Source organism: Ornithorhynchus anatinus, chromosome 19 (genome assembly GCF_004115215.2).
Source record: "Ornithorhynchus anatinus isolate Pmale09 chromosome 19, mOrnAna1.pri.v4, whole genome shotgun sequence".
Lineage (NCBI taxonomy): Eukaryota > Metazoa > Chordata > Mammalia > Monotremata > Ornithorhynchidae > Ornithorhynchus > Ornithorhynchus anatinus.
In genome coordinates this window covers 33,091,531-33,108,201 of record NC_041746.1, presented here as the reverse complement: position 1 = coordinate 33,108,201, position 16,671 = coordinate 33,091,531, and the positions used below count along the sequence as shown (strand labels likewise).

The 16,671-nt window shown below is 42.2% G+C and overlaps 1 long non-coding RNA gene across 4 annotated transcripts in view; it reads left to right on the top strand.

Annotated features, from left to right (window-relative positions):
- The window catches only part of LOC120639016, a 69,320-nt gene that overhangs the window by 50,526 nt on the left and 2,123 nt on the right, over nucleotides 1-16,671 (top strand). For 3 of the 4 annotated variants that reach the window (XR_005661117.1, XR_005661120.1, XR_005661118.1), the window contains one exon: nucleotides 3,186-3,283. The exons of the other annotated variant lie outside the window; for it this stretch is intronic. This is a non-coding gene — a long non-coding RNA (uncharacterized LOC120639016). The remainder of the gene's footprint in view (nucleotides 1-3,185; nucleotides 3,284-16,671) is intronic. 4 annotated transcript variants of the gene reach the window in all.

Below are 16,671 nucleotides of genomic sequence, written 5' to 3'. Positions count from 1 at the left end.
TCAATCAATAGCATTTATTGAGTACCTAATGTGTGCACAGCACTGGAGCTAAGCACTTGGCAGAGTACAGAAGTACAAAGGAAAAAAAAAGTTCCTTTTAAGTGCAGGAAGATTGCTTTCCAAATGGGGGCTCCTAAAGTTAAAGAAAGCTATGTCTTCCAGGATTTTACATCAACAATAGTGGACATCACTGTAAATTTAATTAGCAAGACCTTTCCTATCCAAATGACAATGCAGAAAGGATCAGTCTTGCACACTGTGATTTTATAATGCCTATCGTCATGGGAAACCAGCAGGAAACATACCACAATTAACAAAAGCTATTTTGGGTTCTTAACTCAAAGGCTCTTTTTCATCTTGAAGCCAATTAAAAATAAGTTTGAGAGACAATTTGTAAGGTCAATTTTAAGAATCCCCGAAAATGGAATCTAAAATAAATCCACTGTCTAAATGACTGAAATGGGCAGTTTTGAAGAAGGTTTTGCTAAATGTCAAGTACAGCCTAATAAGTCCTCGCAACAGTGTGTGCTGATGAACAGAACACATTCTTCTGGGTGTCAGAGATCCTGAACCACTGCCTCCCTTTGGGGTCTGGAGTGCCTCAGCTATTTGCTTTTGAAGCTGGTATGATCATCTATGTTTCTGTAATTGAGCTTGGCCCCTCACGTGATCAGCCCAACAAGGTGAGCAGTTCATCAAAGTGGAGGAAACCTGTGGGGCAGATGGGCTGCTTCGAACCTGGCTCCCACTCAATTGTGGGTATCACTGAGCAGAGTTGGGGTTCCACTATGTCATCATCAATCAATCAATGATATTTATTGAATACTTTGTGCAAAGCACTCCACTAAGCACTTGGGTGAGTACTACAAAGTTGATATTTTCCATGCCCACAGTGGGCTTACAGTCTAGTGATCAATCATTGCTAATAGCATTTATTGGGCACATACTGTGTGAAAAGCTGTGTATCGAGTGTCTACTGGGTGCAGAGCACTGCCCTGGGCACCCACCATGTGCTGGGTGTTGTATCAGACTCCTACTGGGTACAGAGCACTGTATTAGGTGATCGATCAGTTATAATGCAGAAGAGTAGAATGGAATAAATAACAGTTCAGCTACAAAGCAAGAGGGATTGAGTTGTCATTGTTGGCATTTCATCATCATTACTAATAGAGGTGACATCATTCTCAGTGTTGCTTGCGCACTGGACTCCTCCCCACTGACTATACCCTACCTCCTGGAAGCTTCTGAACTTTCCTGGATTAGTGATATCAAGCGGCCAAGAAAGACCCTCCATTCTGCTCCTTGTTCTGTCCTGATAAAGATGATGAATTTCAGATATTTCCTACAGCATTTTGGGAGGGAGGAAGGGATAGTTCACCAGGACTTTCCATAGTGTAAGGGCAGTTGGGATAGCAGCTCAAGGCCCACCTTGTCCTGGGTCCCCCCTACACATGTTGGTCAAATGGACTCTAGAGAGGATCCCCCATGCTGGGCAGTAGGGGGAGGGCAGGGTATTGACTGACGCTCTTGTCAATGTCTTGCTCTTCCGCTTTCCTCCACCTAACTCTGCAACTCTACCCTCCAGAATCTTATTCCTAGGGCTTGAGACTTTTTCCAAGGTTGATCCTTGGGTGGAGGGATCAGGGGAAAAGTTTAAGGGCAGAATTTCCCCCCTCACTCAGTAGTTTTTATCGTGTGCTTACTCTCTGCAGACCATAGTTCCAGGTGCGTGGGAGAGTACAGTAGTGCTGGTTATAAGGAGCTTACACTCTAACAGGAGAGATAGACATAAAACTATTTACAGATAATCAGAATAAATGATGAACTATACAACTGATTATATATGTACACAAGTGCTGAGGATGGGTATAAAAAGATATGTGTTTCAAATGACTTTTTTTGCAATAGAACTATTATAAAGAATGCTAAGGAAAAGCATTATGATGAGTCTGGTTGTGTGCTATGATGGTTAACTTTTGATTATCTGTGATAATGGAGGAGAGAAGTGATCTGGATAATAGAAAGTGATACAAAGTTCTAAACCAGGGGAGTGGTTTGAGCTCTATCAGTGGAATTTCTCTGCAGCTGCAAAAATGGGTATTGGTAGAACCAAACACAGCAGAGGAAGTGGGTTGGGATGAACAGGCTGGAGGGAACTTTAAAAACCTGCGGGGGATGATCCAGAAATTGAATAATCTATCCTTGGGTGATGGAAAATGGGTCAGTCTGCTTAATTCAGACATTCAGTTGTTCCCCAGGGGAAACCATTTCGGGATCTAGATGGGAACGACATTACAATGTTTTCTAGACTTTCTAATCAACAGTCAGTATCATATGATCCCACATTTTGGTAGGAGACTCCATGCCTTAGGAGTTGCCCTTCATTTTTGGCACTTCCACTGGCCTTTAAATTCTAGCTGAGAGAGAGCTTTGATCCTAATCTATCGTTCCCCCTTCTCCCCTTCAGCCATCACTCATGTAAAAAACCAGCTCATCAATATAAATGTTTGTGTCTATGTCTGATTTGTTTCCCATGTTCAAAAGAAAAAAAAATGAGATTGATTGTAGGGGTCATAAAAGTAATGATGCGTTTAATGAAAACATATATTTTATGGACAAAATAAATTTTTTTAAATTACTTGAAGCCGCTATGCTCGAGATAATGAAATGAAGCGTCCTTCAACAATTTACTAGTTTAACCTTGGAATTTCACTTTTAAGCTTTTAGCCCATTTTGTGTTTGTTTAATTTTTACGACCACATTGCTTTTCCTGATCAGTTTCCCCTGTTAAACAGCCCAGCTAAGCATGGCCAACATTACAAAGGGCCCTGTGGAGGCAGTGATGGAGAGGGAGAAGTTGGAAAGAGTACATCCCAGCCCTAAGGAGACACAATTACATCCTTCCTCTTCATCTCTAATTATATGGGACCTCAAGTTTGAATTTTGGGATAGCTCACTGGAATTTATATAATCTGAATGAACTTCTTCCAACTGAAATAAAAAATATCCTGAAAAGTTTTCATTTTAACAAAGCACTTTAATTTTTCTGATCCCATTTTGTCCTCACAACATCCCTGGGAAGGTAGAAGAGGCAAGTAATATCAATCTTATTTTATAGATGAGGAAACTGTGTTCTAGACTGCTTAAGTGACTTTAATGATGGCAACATTATTTTGTTGTTGCAGAGGCAGAATACAGGGCCAATGGAAGGACAATGAGACTGAAAGACCGAAGTCTTGGGTTCTAGTCTCAGCTCTGCCACCGGCCTGCTCTGTGTCCCTGAGTAAGTCACTTTACCTCTTTGGACCTCAATTTTCTCATCTTCAAAATGAGAATAAGATACTTGCTCTCCATCCCTCGAAGAAGTCCCAGGTGGGACATGGACTGTATCTGATTTGACTTTCCTACATCTTTCCAGCGTTGATAAATGCCACTGCAAGACAGGCTCCCTAATCCAGCCCAATAATGGCCTGTGTGTGTTCTTATTTTCACATGGCTTGATTGGTTGCTATTCAAAATTTGAGTAAACAGCACCCCCCTGACTTCCAAGAGCTTGCACGTTAGTAACTGACAACATGGACAAGACAAACAGAGATGACAGAGAGAAGCAAAGTGATGGAGCAAGTGGTGGAGCAGGAATTAGAACCCAGGTCCTCTGATTCCCAAGACATGACTTTGGAAGATCATGTAATTTCAGTCTTCCAACTATAGCAGATGTTAGCTTTCGAAATGAAGTAAAGGCAATTAGAAGCTACACTAGGCAAACTGTCCAGTTCTACTTCAGATGCTGGGGATTTGATTTTGTTCAGGTGTGAAGAAGCTATACAACTCATTTCTTTCCCTTAGTGTTCTGCCTCCTCTCCCTGAACACATTTCAGTCTTATGTCCCAGGGTTCTGCGAGGAATCTTAAATTTCCCCACGGTGAACATGGGGGGTTTGGATATTCAGGATTGATAAATTTCCCTCTGTAGAGAGAGCTATAAATTCCAGGATGATGGCAACAGTGGTGGGTTTCAGGGTGGAGAGCTGTTGGGTGCCTGGGCCTGTTGGCCTCCACCATTTTGACCGACTGCACCCCTTTCCCTCTGGCCATGCCCATCTTCTGGAAGGGGATTTTGATATCTGTGGTAGTTTATTCTTCTTAATTTTCAGTGGTCCTTTCCCAACCAGGCCCACTGTTGAAAACCAGGAAATAAGAGCAGTGTGGTCTATTGATAAAAGCACAGGCTGGGAGTCAGAGGACCTGGCTTTTAATCCCAGCTCTGCCAATTGCCTGCTGTGTGACTTGGGTAAGTCATTCAACTTTTCTGTGCTTCAGTTTTCTCACCTGTAAAATAGGGGCTTAATGCCTGTTTTTATTCCTGCATAACCTGAGCCACAAGTAGGTATAGGGACTGTGCCTGACCTGATTAACCCCAGCTCTTAGAACGGTGCCTGATATATAGTAAACACTTTACAAATATATTAGTGATAATGATGATAATGATAAATCCCCAAGATAGTTCATGCATCTTTTTTTAAAAAATGGTATTTAAAGCACTTATTTTATGCCAGACACTGTGTTAAGCAATGGGATAGATACAAGACTCTTGAAAACTAGCTTCTCCTGCTTCTATCCAAAAACAGTGAGTGAGAGGAACGCCTTTAAGAGACAGTAAATAGACTGCATCTTTATACTTTGAGGAAACTTATTTTCACGAGCCTCACACACTGTTCAATGGCCAGAAGATTGATTAAAAAAAAAAAAGGAACCACCCTCCCCGTGGTTTGCAATTTACAAGGGAAAAAGCAATCAGTAAGAGTTTCAAAAAAGTTTAATCTCTGTTCAAACTAGCCTTTGGGAGAAGCAGGATAACTCACTTGCCTTCATTTTATTGGGTGCAAGCAACCATGTGAAAACCTATATAATCCCTGAGTAAATATTGACCATGCAATTACCCAGTAAATACACTACTGCTTTGGGAGGGAATAAATAGTCGCTGCTCATTCCGGTCTTCCAAGCTACTATTTGAGGGCAACATGTGAGCACTGCAAATTAGATGGTAATTATGTTGGCAAAATCTTGGTCACTTTCAATATTGTCCCTGAGTCCTCTAATCTGCAGGCATTTAAATGTAGTGTTTTCATCATTGCTGTTGTGCAGATTATAGTCATTTCAGACATCACCTTCAATTGGGGTGTTTGAGAACAGCAATAGGTCTTGGGATAGAGAGGAGCCAAAGAAGCCAGTGAGATATTTAACTCTAAAACGATTCCTAGTCATCGTGCATAATTGAAAGATACTCCCTGCTCTCCAGGAAGAAGGGTGAGTGGGCAACCAGCTGATGTTTATGTGTTGCAGTATGTCCTTGGGCAAGTCACTTAACCTCCCTGGGCATTACTTTCCTCATCTGGAAAATGGGGGAATATGATACCTTTTCCCCCTTCTTCTTGAATGGTGAGTTCCATTTGGCATAGAGACTGTGTCTGATCTTATTTTCTGTATCTAGCCCTGTGCTTTTCTCAGGGTTTTGGTCCAAAGTAAGTGTTTAGTAAAAAAAAAAACAAAAAAAAAACAACATAACAAACCCATAATGTTATGTGAGTAAAATAAAATAGAAGGGGGACCGGGGAGAGCTTTGGAATTCCAGACCCAGAAACTGGTGTAGACAGCCCCTCTAGAGGAGCCAGGGTAGACAAGAAGCCCCCCTAAAGTAGCTAGAAACTAAGGGCCTTGAGCTGTACAAAGAGGGTGTGGGCACTTTAAATCCTTTGGCTCTCGGGGAGCTTGTAATATATCAAGACCTCAGGTGAGTACACCCATATTTTGTTTGAATATAATAAAATCCTTCATATCTGCATCACCAAAGGAAAGGATGGGTGAACTAGAATCAATCAATCCATGTTATTTGAGTGCTTAATGCATGCAGAACACTGTACTAAGCACTTGGTAGAGTACATTACAAGTGTTGGTAGGCACATTCCTTGCCTAAAAAAGCTTACAATCTAGAAGGGGAGACAGACATTAAAATATAATGCGGATATGTACCTAAGTGCCATGGGACTGAGGGTGGAGTGAATATCAAGTCCTCTAGACTGAGCCTGTCTTCTAGACTGTGAGCCCGTTGTTGGGTAGGGATTGTCTCTGTTGCCAAATTGTACTTTCCACATGCTTAGTACAGTGCTTTGCACACAGTAAGCGCTCAATAAATACAATTGAATGAAACAAGTGCTTAAAGGTTATGGATCCAAATGCATGGGTGATGCAGAAGGGAGGTGAAGTAGGGAAAATGATGGCTTAGTCGGGGAAAACCTTGGAGGAGTTGTGACTAAAAAGGAAAGATTTGAAGGTGGGAGAGTGATGGTCTGTCATATATGAAAGAGGAGGGAATTACAGGATTTCAGGCCAGAGGGAGGACTGGGCAAAGTGTTGGTGATGAGTTAGGTGAGATTGAGGTACACTGAGCAGGTTGGTAAGGGAGAAGTAAATTGTGTGGATTGGTTTATAATAGGAAATCAGTGAGGTAAGAGAGATGGAGGCAAGATGATTGAATGCTTTAAAGCTGATGTTAAGGAGTTTTTTGATGTGGAAATAGATGGGCAACTATTGGAGATCCTTGAGGAGTGGGGAGACATGAACTGAATTTTTCTTTTTAGAAAAATGATCTGGGCAGCAGAGTGAAGTAAGGACTGGAGTGGGGAGAGGCAGGAGGTCAGGGAGGAGGCTGATACAGTGGGGAAGGAGCTTCGATTAGTGGAAAGAGCCAGGTCTTGGGAGTTGGAGGATGTGGGTTCTAATTCCGCTCCGCCACCTGTCTGTGTGACCTTGGGCAAGCCACTTAACTTCTCTGCGGCTCAGTTCCCTCATCTGTAAAATGGGGATTAAGACTGTGAGCCCCACGTGGGACAACCTGATTACCCTGTATCTACCCCAGTGCTTAGAACAGTGCTTGGCACATAATGCTTAACAAATACCATAATAATAATAATAGTAATTATTGTTATAGTTTAGGTGGGATGTCAGAAGAACTTTATTAAAGAATGAACAAAATATAGAAATACATATTTAGATTGGGGGGGAAGAATCCCTTTTTCTAAATCCTATTAGATTTTTAAGCCCATGATAAAACCTGGTCATCTAATCATATCTCTTTCTGAATAGGATGTTATCTCTAAATAAATATTAGTAATAATGATACTAATGGAAGAAGAATATTTTGCACTCTAGCAAAATTCCATTAAAGCAGGAACAAGGGACTCTTCCCACTCCCATCATTTCTTTAACTAGTGGCTCGGTATTAGTATTAATAACCTCCCTACACTCCCACCTCTTTCCTTATTGAGAGTTTCTCCCTTGTCTGCACTATCCTCTTTGATCCCAACAATTCATTATTCTCTCTCTTGGATCATGTCCGTTTTTCACAGATAAGATTTTGGACACAAAGTGCTGTTAGATAAAGACCAAATCCAAAGGAAGGGGCTGCCTAAAGAAAAGATCTAGAAAGTGTTTTGCCCTCATCCTCAATTAAAAACATGGGTGAAGGTGATAACCTAGCACTATTAAACCATAAACCCCTTGAAGGTGCATCTTTTATGTGTGGCCTGGTGAATAGAGGACAGGGTTGGGAACAAGGAGATACCATGCTCTAGTTTCAATTCTGCCTTGGCCTGCTGAATGACCTTGGGCAGATCACTTTAGCTAGTCTCAATTTCATCATCTGTAAAATGGGGATAATAATACCTGCCTTTCTTTTCCTCTCCTCACAGAGATATTGTAAAGATATAATGGAATAATTGACATGAAAATGTTTTTTTGGGAAAAAAATACTGACTCGGTATTAGTATGTAAACATGAACAGAGCCATCTTTATTAGAAGATTACAGTATCAAGAATCAGTCAATCAGTAGTATTTATTGAGCATTTACTTGTGCAAAGCAGTCACACTCAGTGCTTGAGAGAGTACAACAGTGGTAGATGTGATCCCAAGCCTCGATGATTTTACAATCTGAGGGAGAGAGAGACTAAAATAAATTAACGGTAAGGGGGGACATGGGCATCAAGATATCATAAATGCTCTCAGGAATGTGTAGGTACCCAAGTGTTTAGGTGGCACAGAAATGGCTGAAATAGCAGTAATTGGGAAATAGGGTGGAGAGATGAGAGATTGATCAGGGAAGGCCTCTTGGAGGAGATGTAATTTCAGAAAAGCCATGAAGATGGGGGGAGTGGTGATCTGCAGTAAAGTGGAAAGCATCACCCAACGTAAGCAGGCCAGTCTTGACATTAGTTAGAGTTAAGAATGTGGAAGATGGTAAAGTTCCATTTGAGTAATGGGGGTGGATTTTAAAGGACACAGACTTGATTTGGGAGCAGCTCTGAACTTAGCCTTTCAAAACTTTTTTTTTAGAATTAGCAAATCGGAATGCTTTCATTCATGCATTTTAAGAAATGGGTGTGGAAGATAAAAGGGGATGAAATGGATGAAAGGAACTTGTCCTTTCAGAACCTGTCACTAGGAACCCCCCTGGAAAACAGACTGATAGACAAAATATAAACAGCCCTCGATAAAAGTGCTAGGATTGGTATTTAGATTTCATTTCCCCAGCAAGCACCGTGAGCACTATTTTTTCACTGGTCTCTGACATGCAATTTTTGAAGGAAGAGAAAATGTTTTTGCTACCATGGCAACAATGTCCTTTCTCTTGCTTTCCATCACAAACCATAGTTTCTGAGCATAACTAGGAAAATTGAAAGTGGGCCGCTCTGGATGATAAGGCCAAGCATAGTAAGCATTCATCTAAATGAATATTTGTATCACTGTTCTTGCGTTCACCCTGAAGCTGAAACTTTCAAGGTCAGCATATCTGGTACTGGTTTTCCCAGCGCTGATGGCATATGATCACTGCCTCTACTGGATGGATAGGTACAGTCTAATCTAACTTGGATGCCACAAGTTAAGATAAGGGTAAGACTTAAAAAACAAAAAAAGACAAAAACACAAATCTGTCTCAACCAGTCCATTTTTTGATGTCACTTATTGCTAAGAGGATATTCATTCATTCATTCAATAGTATTTATTGAGCACTTACTATGTGCAGAGCACTGTACTAAGCGCTTGGGATGAACAGGTCGGCAACAGATAGAGACAGTTCCTGCCGTTTGACGGGCTTACAGTCTAATCGGGGGGAGACGGACAGACAAGAACAATGGCAATAAATAGAGTAAGGGAAGAACATCTCGTAAAAACAATGGCAACTAAATAGAATCAAGGCGATGTACAATTCATTAACAAAATAAATAGGGTAATGTGTGGCTTAGTGGAAAAATTGCAGGCCTGGGAGTCAGAGAACCTGGGTTCTAATCGTGCTCCACCACAGATGTGCTGTGTGACCTTGGGCAAGTCACTTAACCTCTCTGTGTTTGTTACCCTTTCTGTAAAATGAGGATTAAGACTGTGAGTCCCATGTGGGACGTGGACTTTGTCCAACATGATTAACTTGTATCCATCCCAGTGCTTAGTAGTCATAATAAGCTCATAATAAGTGTTTGAGAAATACCATTTTTTTTAAAAAAAAGCCAGAGAGGGGCTGGGAGTTAGACCATTTGTGTTCTAGTTCTGCTTGGCCACTGGCCTCTTGTATGACGGGGCATAGGTCACTTAACCTCCCTGGGATTCAGTTTCCTTATCTGTAAAATGAGGTAATAGTGGCTGCCTCGCCCTACCTGTTTTGATATTGTGTTGACAAAAATGAGGTAATGGGAGAACGCTTTGGAAAACAAAAGCTCTCTGTAACATTCACAACATTATTTACTACTTCTCCCCATAAACATATATTTATCTTGTAGAGTTCCCGCAGGGATCATTCTGCTTCTGGCTGCCTCACATTCCCTTTTCCCCTCCCCACCTCCCTCCCCCAAACTATGATAACTGAAAAATCCCTGGGCCTGTTCCCTGCGTCTAAGGGCCTGGCAGGAGTCCTGAAGAACAGCTGGCCAGTGTAGACAGCAAAGAGTGCAGTCACTATTGAGGCAGCTTTCCTAGATGAATCACTTAGTAGGTGGTATTTATTGAGTGCTAAGTATGTGCAGAGCACGGTACTAAATGCTTGAAAAGATACAAGAGAGAAAATAGACAGATCCACGCCCTCAATAAGTTTACAATCTAATGGATTATTTTTTTAAAGCTAGACTTTTGGAATATCAATCAGGATCAATATCCATTTGTGCCTCAATAATATGCAAGTGCTGCTCAGCGTGCACACATATCTACCATCATAATTTTGACACGGGAAGCTTTAGCATTTTACAAGTAGAAGCTGTAGCAGATTTATAAGGCCTGATAAACATGGGAAAAGTTTCCAAAAAGTTCTTCCTTTCTAACTTCTAGAAAATGACTCATATTCCTTGGTCCTAGTTATTAACTCTGTCCCTTCTGTCCTTTTTCTTAATTGCTCATTGCTTTTTGCTTTTTTTGGTTGGGTAGAGTTGAAAAATGCCATTTTTTTAAAAGAACAATTTGAACCTCTGCACTATTTTGATGCGTTATCATGCCAAGATAGATTTAAAGCACTTTGGAGGATAAGTGCTATAATTTAATAACATAGGGCCTGTGCCAAGGGAGAAAGAGCAAATGCTTGAATCTGTGTAGGAATCAAATAGCACCTCCAGGCAGGGAGTGCCAATTGAAGGTACTCAAGAGTTACAGGAAGGGCATCTGGGATTGGAATAGTTTGGCCAAAAAACCCCAATTAGAATGATATAGAACGAAGTCAGTTTCTGAGTGGCTACATGGATGTAGAGTTCCAGTGGAGATCAGAGGTCCAGAGATGATGTACCGGAGAGGCATCAATGCATTGAGATCCAATATAGGCTCTTCTCCTATTTCATGCATTTCAATCAGGATAATGGCATCAATAATTCATACCTGTCTAAATTTTTCCATTTTTCTACATAGGTCTATTAGAGAGGGTTTGCAAAAGCGTAATAATCCAGTGGATAACAAAGTGAAATCACTACCAGAGATATGAGCATCCCAAAGAATGAATGTGTTCTTGAAGAAATGCATTTTGAACATAATGATGATGGTATGTAGCATGGCTTAGTGGCCAGAGCATGGACTTTCATTCATTCATTCAATAGTATTTATTGAGCGCTTACTATGTGCAGAGCACTGTACTAAGCGCTTGGGATGAACAAGTCGGCAACAGATAGAGACAGTCCCTGCCGTTTGACGGGCTTACAGTCTAATCGGGGGAGACGGACAGACAAGAACAATGGCACTAAACAGCGTCAAGGGGAAGAACATCTCGTAAAAACAATGGCAAATAAATAGAATCAAGGCGATGTACAATTCATTAACAAAATAAATAGGGTAACGAAAATATATACAGTTGAGCGGACGAGTACAGTGCTGTGGGGATGGGAAGGGAGAGGTGGAGGAGCAGAGGGAAAAGGGGAAAATGAGGCTTTAGCTGCGGAGAGGTAAAGGGGGGATGGCAGAGGGAGTAGAGGGGGAAGAGGAGCTCAGTCTGGGAACGCCTCTAGGAGGAGGTGATTTTTAAGTAAGGTTTTGAAGAGGGAAAGAGAATCAGTTTGGCGGAGGTGAGGAGGGAGGGCGTTCCAGGACCGCGGGAGGACGTGACCCAGGGGTCGACGGCGGGATAGGCGAGACCGAGGGACGGCGAGGAGGTGGGCGGCAGAGGAGCGGAGCGTGCGGGGTGGGCGGTAGAAAGAGAGAAGGGAGCAGAGGTAGGAAGGAGCAAGGTGATGGAGAGCCTTGAAGCCTAGAGTGAGGAGTTTTTGTTTGGAGCGGAGGTCGATAGGCAACCACTGGAGTTGTTTAAGAAGGGGAGTGACATGCCCAGATCGTTTCTGCAGGAAGATGAGCCGGGCAGCGGAGTGAAGAATAGACCGGAGCGGGGCGAGAGAGGAGGAAGGGAGGTCAGAGAGAAGGCTGACACAGTAGTCTAGCCGGGATATAACGAGAGCCCGTAATAGTAAGGTAGCCGTTTGGGTGGAGAGGAAAGGGCGGATCTTGGCGATATTGTAGAGGTGAAACCGGCAGGTCTTGGTAACGGATAGGATGTGTGGGGTGAACGAGAGGGACGAGTCAAGGATGACACCGAGATTGCGGGCCTGCGGGACGGGAAGGATGGTCGTGCCATCCACGGTGATGGAGAAGTCTGGGAGCGGACCGGGCTTGGGAGGGAAGATGAGGAGCTCAGTCTTGCTCATGTTGAGTTTTAGGTGGCGGGCCGACATCCAGGTGGAGACGTCCCGGAGGCAGGAGGAGATGCGAGCCTGAAGGGAGGGGGAGAGGACAGGGGCGGAGATGTAGATCTGCGTGTCATCTGCGTAGAGATGGTAGTCAAGGCCGTGAGAGCGGATGAGTTTACCGAGGGAGTGAGTGTAAATGGAGAACAGAAGAGGGCCAAGAACTGACCCTTGAGGAACTCCAACAGTTAAAGGATGGGAGGGGGAGGAGGCTCCAGCGTAGGAGACCGAGAATGATCGGCCAGAGAGGTAAGAGGAGAACCAGGAGAGGACAGAGTCCGTGAAGCCAAGGTGAGATAAGGTATGGAGGAGGAGGGGATGATCGACAGTGTCAAAGGCAGCAGAGAGGTCAAGGAGGATCAGAATGGAGTAGGACTTGGGAGTCAGAGGTTGTGGGTTCTAATCCCATCTCTGCCACTGGTCTGCTGTGTGACGTGGGGCAAGTCACTTAACTTCTCTGTGCCTCAGTTCCCTCATCTGTAAAGTGGGGATTGAGACTGTGAGCCCCACGTGGGACAACCTGATGATCTTATATCTCCCCCAGTGCTTAGAACAATGCTTGGCACATAGTAAGCACTTGACAAATACCATTATTATTATTACTATTAATAATAAACACTTACTATGTCCCATATGCTAGCCCAGATACAAATTAATCAGATTAGACATAATCTTTTTCCCATGTGGGGCTCACATCTAAGAGGAAGGGAGAACCACAATAAGAATGAAAAAATACTATTTATTAAGCACTGACTATCTGTTAAGCAGTAAACTAAGTCTGGAATAGATACAGTATTAACAGATCTTCCTACAGGGGGCTAAATCTAAGGAGAGAGAGAGAGCAAGCATTTAATCCCATTTTAAAGATGAGGAAACTGAGGCAAAGAAGTCATTTGCCCAAGGTCACATAGCAGGTGCCAGAGCCAAGATTAGAATCCAGGTCATCAGATTCCCAGGACCTTTTCCGTTTCATTAGGCCATGCTGCCTCCTACATTTTACTTTCATAGACAGAATTCCAACTCTAAGATCTGTTTAAATAAACATGACAAAGTCTTGTTTATCCTTGTAGTTAAGGATATCTACTAATTGGTTTGCTGAAGACGCCATGCCATTAATTACACCTTTGTTCTTTCTTCTGCTCCCACTGTTTGTAAATTATTGGTATCTGATGCTCATTGTGGGCAGGGAATCGTGTCTACCCATTCTGTTATAATGTTATATAAAGCTTAAAACAGAGCTCTGCACACAGTAAGGATTTAATAAATACCACTGATTGATTTGCTTGTCTCCCCCATTCTGTAGTATGAACCTTGAGGGCAGGGACCAGGTCTTTTGCTTCTGGTATACTCTTTTGAGTATTGAGGACAGTGCTCTGTTCCCAGTAGGTGGTCATTAGATAATATTGATGGATTGAAGAGTGCAATGATGAAATCAGTTCTGGACATCAAATATTAGAAAAAGAAGGTGGAAGTGATGAAATGCTTTATGGGAAAAGTGGTAATATTTCTAATTCCTGCCCTTCCATTCCTTGAAGTATCAAGAGTAGTATTCAGGAAACATGACTACTAAAGTTTCAAGAAACATCATTCTCTCCAGAGGATATGATTTTCTGATTCACCTTTTTGACTTGCTGGGTTCTGGTGATTTTCAGGGACAAACATCTATGGTATGCAAAGTCTCATCATACTGCACAGTCTTTGGATGGGCATGGAATGTCACCCAGGAATTAGCTTCCTACCAAAAATTAAGGGCTTTTTACAGTAGCTCTTGCTTTCCTTGACTTCTGACAGTGGTAGTAGTAGCTATACTATTCACTAAGTGCATAATGTGTGCAAAGCACTGTACTAAGCCCTGGGAAAGAATAAATGGGTGAGAATTAAACATGGCCCCTTGTCCCCTGGACAGGGGCTCACAATCTAAGTGTAAGGAGTGGGGGAGAGGGGACTGGTGGCAAACACATAATAATAATAATGTTGGCATTTGTTAAGGGCTTACTATGTGCACAACACTGTTTTAAGCACTGTATCTAAGTTCTAGATACAGGGTGATCAGCTTGTCCCATGTGGGGCTCACAGTTTTATTCCCCATTTTACAGATGAGGTAACTGAGGCACAGAGAAGTTATGTGACTTGCCCACAGTCACACAGCTGACAAGTGGCAGAGCCGGGATATAAGGAAATATGAAGGACATAAGGAAAGATGAAGCAGTGAAAGTGCAAAACAACGTAAAAGACAAGGTGACAATAAATGCAGATGAGCTGTAGGGTACTGTGGCTAGAGGAACAGAGTTCCTCCATGTGGTTCAGAGCCAGTGGTCACCTCAGTCACAGTCTGTCTTTTTGGAAAAGAGAGAAAACAAGGATTAAAAAGTGCCTGGGTTTTTTGGTCATCAAGTAATTAATCATAATAATGGTATTTGTTAAGAGCTTATTATGAGCCAGGCACCATACTAAGTGCTGGGTGGATACAAGCAAATCAGGTTGGACATAGTCCCTGTGCCAGGCAGGGCTCACAGCCTCAATCTCCTTTTGACAGATGAGGAAACTGAGGCACAGAGAAGTGAAGTGACTTGCCCAAGGTCACTCAGCAGACACATGGCAGAGCTGGGATTAGAACCCATGACCTTCTGACTCCCAGACCAGTGCTCAGTCCACTATACCATGCTGCTTGAGAATTGAGTTTTAGCTAGGTTCATGGAAATGCAGTTTTTATCCAAGTTCCCCTCTTTCAGATCTAATTATGGAAATTTTTGTGTGCTTGCCAGCCTGTTGGAAGATATTCTGCTGTATATCACAACCGGGACGGTTTTCGTTATCGTGGAAATATCCTGCTGCCTCCAGCCGGGGGCCCAGGAGACCATGTGGTATTTTGCCTGGGGCCAATTGTTCCTTAAACTACTTACAGAGTCTATTCAATATGACAAGCAAATCAATCTTTCCCATTTGGGACCTGATGGAATTCTACATTTTATAAAACACTGACCTGAGAATATCAATTGTAGAGCTGGTTCTCTGTCCCCTTCAGCATTAAAGTACTTGGATCTGCTAAAATTTATATAAAAGGAAGACACCTGACCCAGTGAGGGAGTTAAGCATACATCTGCTAGATTGAAAACCCCTTGATGGCAGGGATCATATATTCTACTTCTACTGTACTTTCCCGAGTCCAAAGTACAATGTCCTGCACATAGTAGGTACTCAATAAATACTTCCGACTGGTAGGTAGATCCATCTAGATAAGTGAGGAACCATCTTAGAACACTATATTGTAGGACTAGCGTGTAGTGGTACGCTCTCTGAGTGTAGCACATTTCTATAGCATGAACATAAAACCTGGAAATCACTGAGCAGTTTCTCCTGTACTTTATGATGTGCTCAAGTACTTAGGACAGTTTGAAGCACTTACTGTACTTTGCACCAATGAATGCTCAGTAAATACCATTACTACTATTATCTATAATGGCGTAAAGGGTTAAGCATTTACTATGAGTATTCTTTCAATAATGGGCACCTCTAGGCTAGCCATTTTCTATCACATTTTAGCTATTATTCATAACAAACAATACCTCCTCAGAACAATTGCTAACTACTGAACTGCACTGTCTTTTTAATGGTTTTGTTTTGCTTCCCCCCCCATTTGCATAATTTACTGGTTATGTACTTTTCCATCTCTCCAACTTTGCTGTCTGTTTTTGCCGCTATTGGTAAATTACTCTGTGACTGACTGCTCCATTAGCTTGTACTAACCTGGAGATGAATGAAATGATTGTTAGAGCAATGACAAATGGTCAACCGTCAACTGGTGGGATCTGTGGGGAGATAAGTTCTCTCTGAGAGAATGTCTGAACTCCATGTGGTTAAATCATTGCTTTCTGGTTCCAGGATGTCCTTGTTGCATAGTCAAAGTGGGAGAAGACTCATGGTTTGGCTAGTGGGAGGTTAGAAAATGACTTTAATTAGAAGATCTGAAGATTTTCGAAGGGTGAGATGGTTAAATGATTATTCAGGTGTAATTAGGATTCTTTTTTTTAATGGCATTTGTTAAGTGCTTACTATGTGCTAGGTTCTGTACTAAGCACTGGGGTAGATATGAGAGATTCAGGTTAGACTAATTCATTTTATTATCTGAAATCTTTCTGAGAATTACATCAGAAGTTAAGCACCATGCAGTTCCCTTAACTGCTAGTACTCAGTGCTATAGTAATAATGATGAATAATAATTGCATTTGTTTAGCACTTATTATGGCCCAAGCACTATGCTAAATTCAGGGCCAGATGCAATGCAATCAGCTCAGACTCAGTCCTTGTTCCACTTTGGTGCTCAAGTCTAAGGGGGAGAGAGAACATGCATTTAATCCCCATTTTACAGATGAGGAAACTGAAGCAAAGAGAAATTGTGACTTGCTCAGTGTGACCT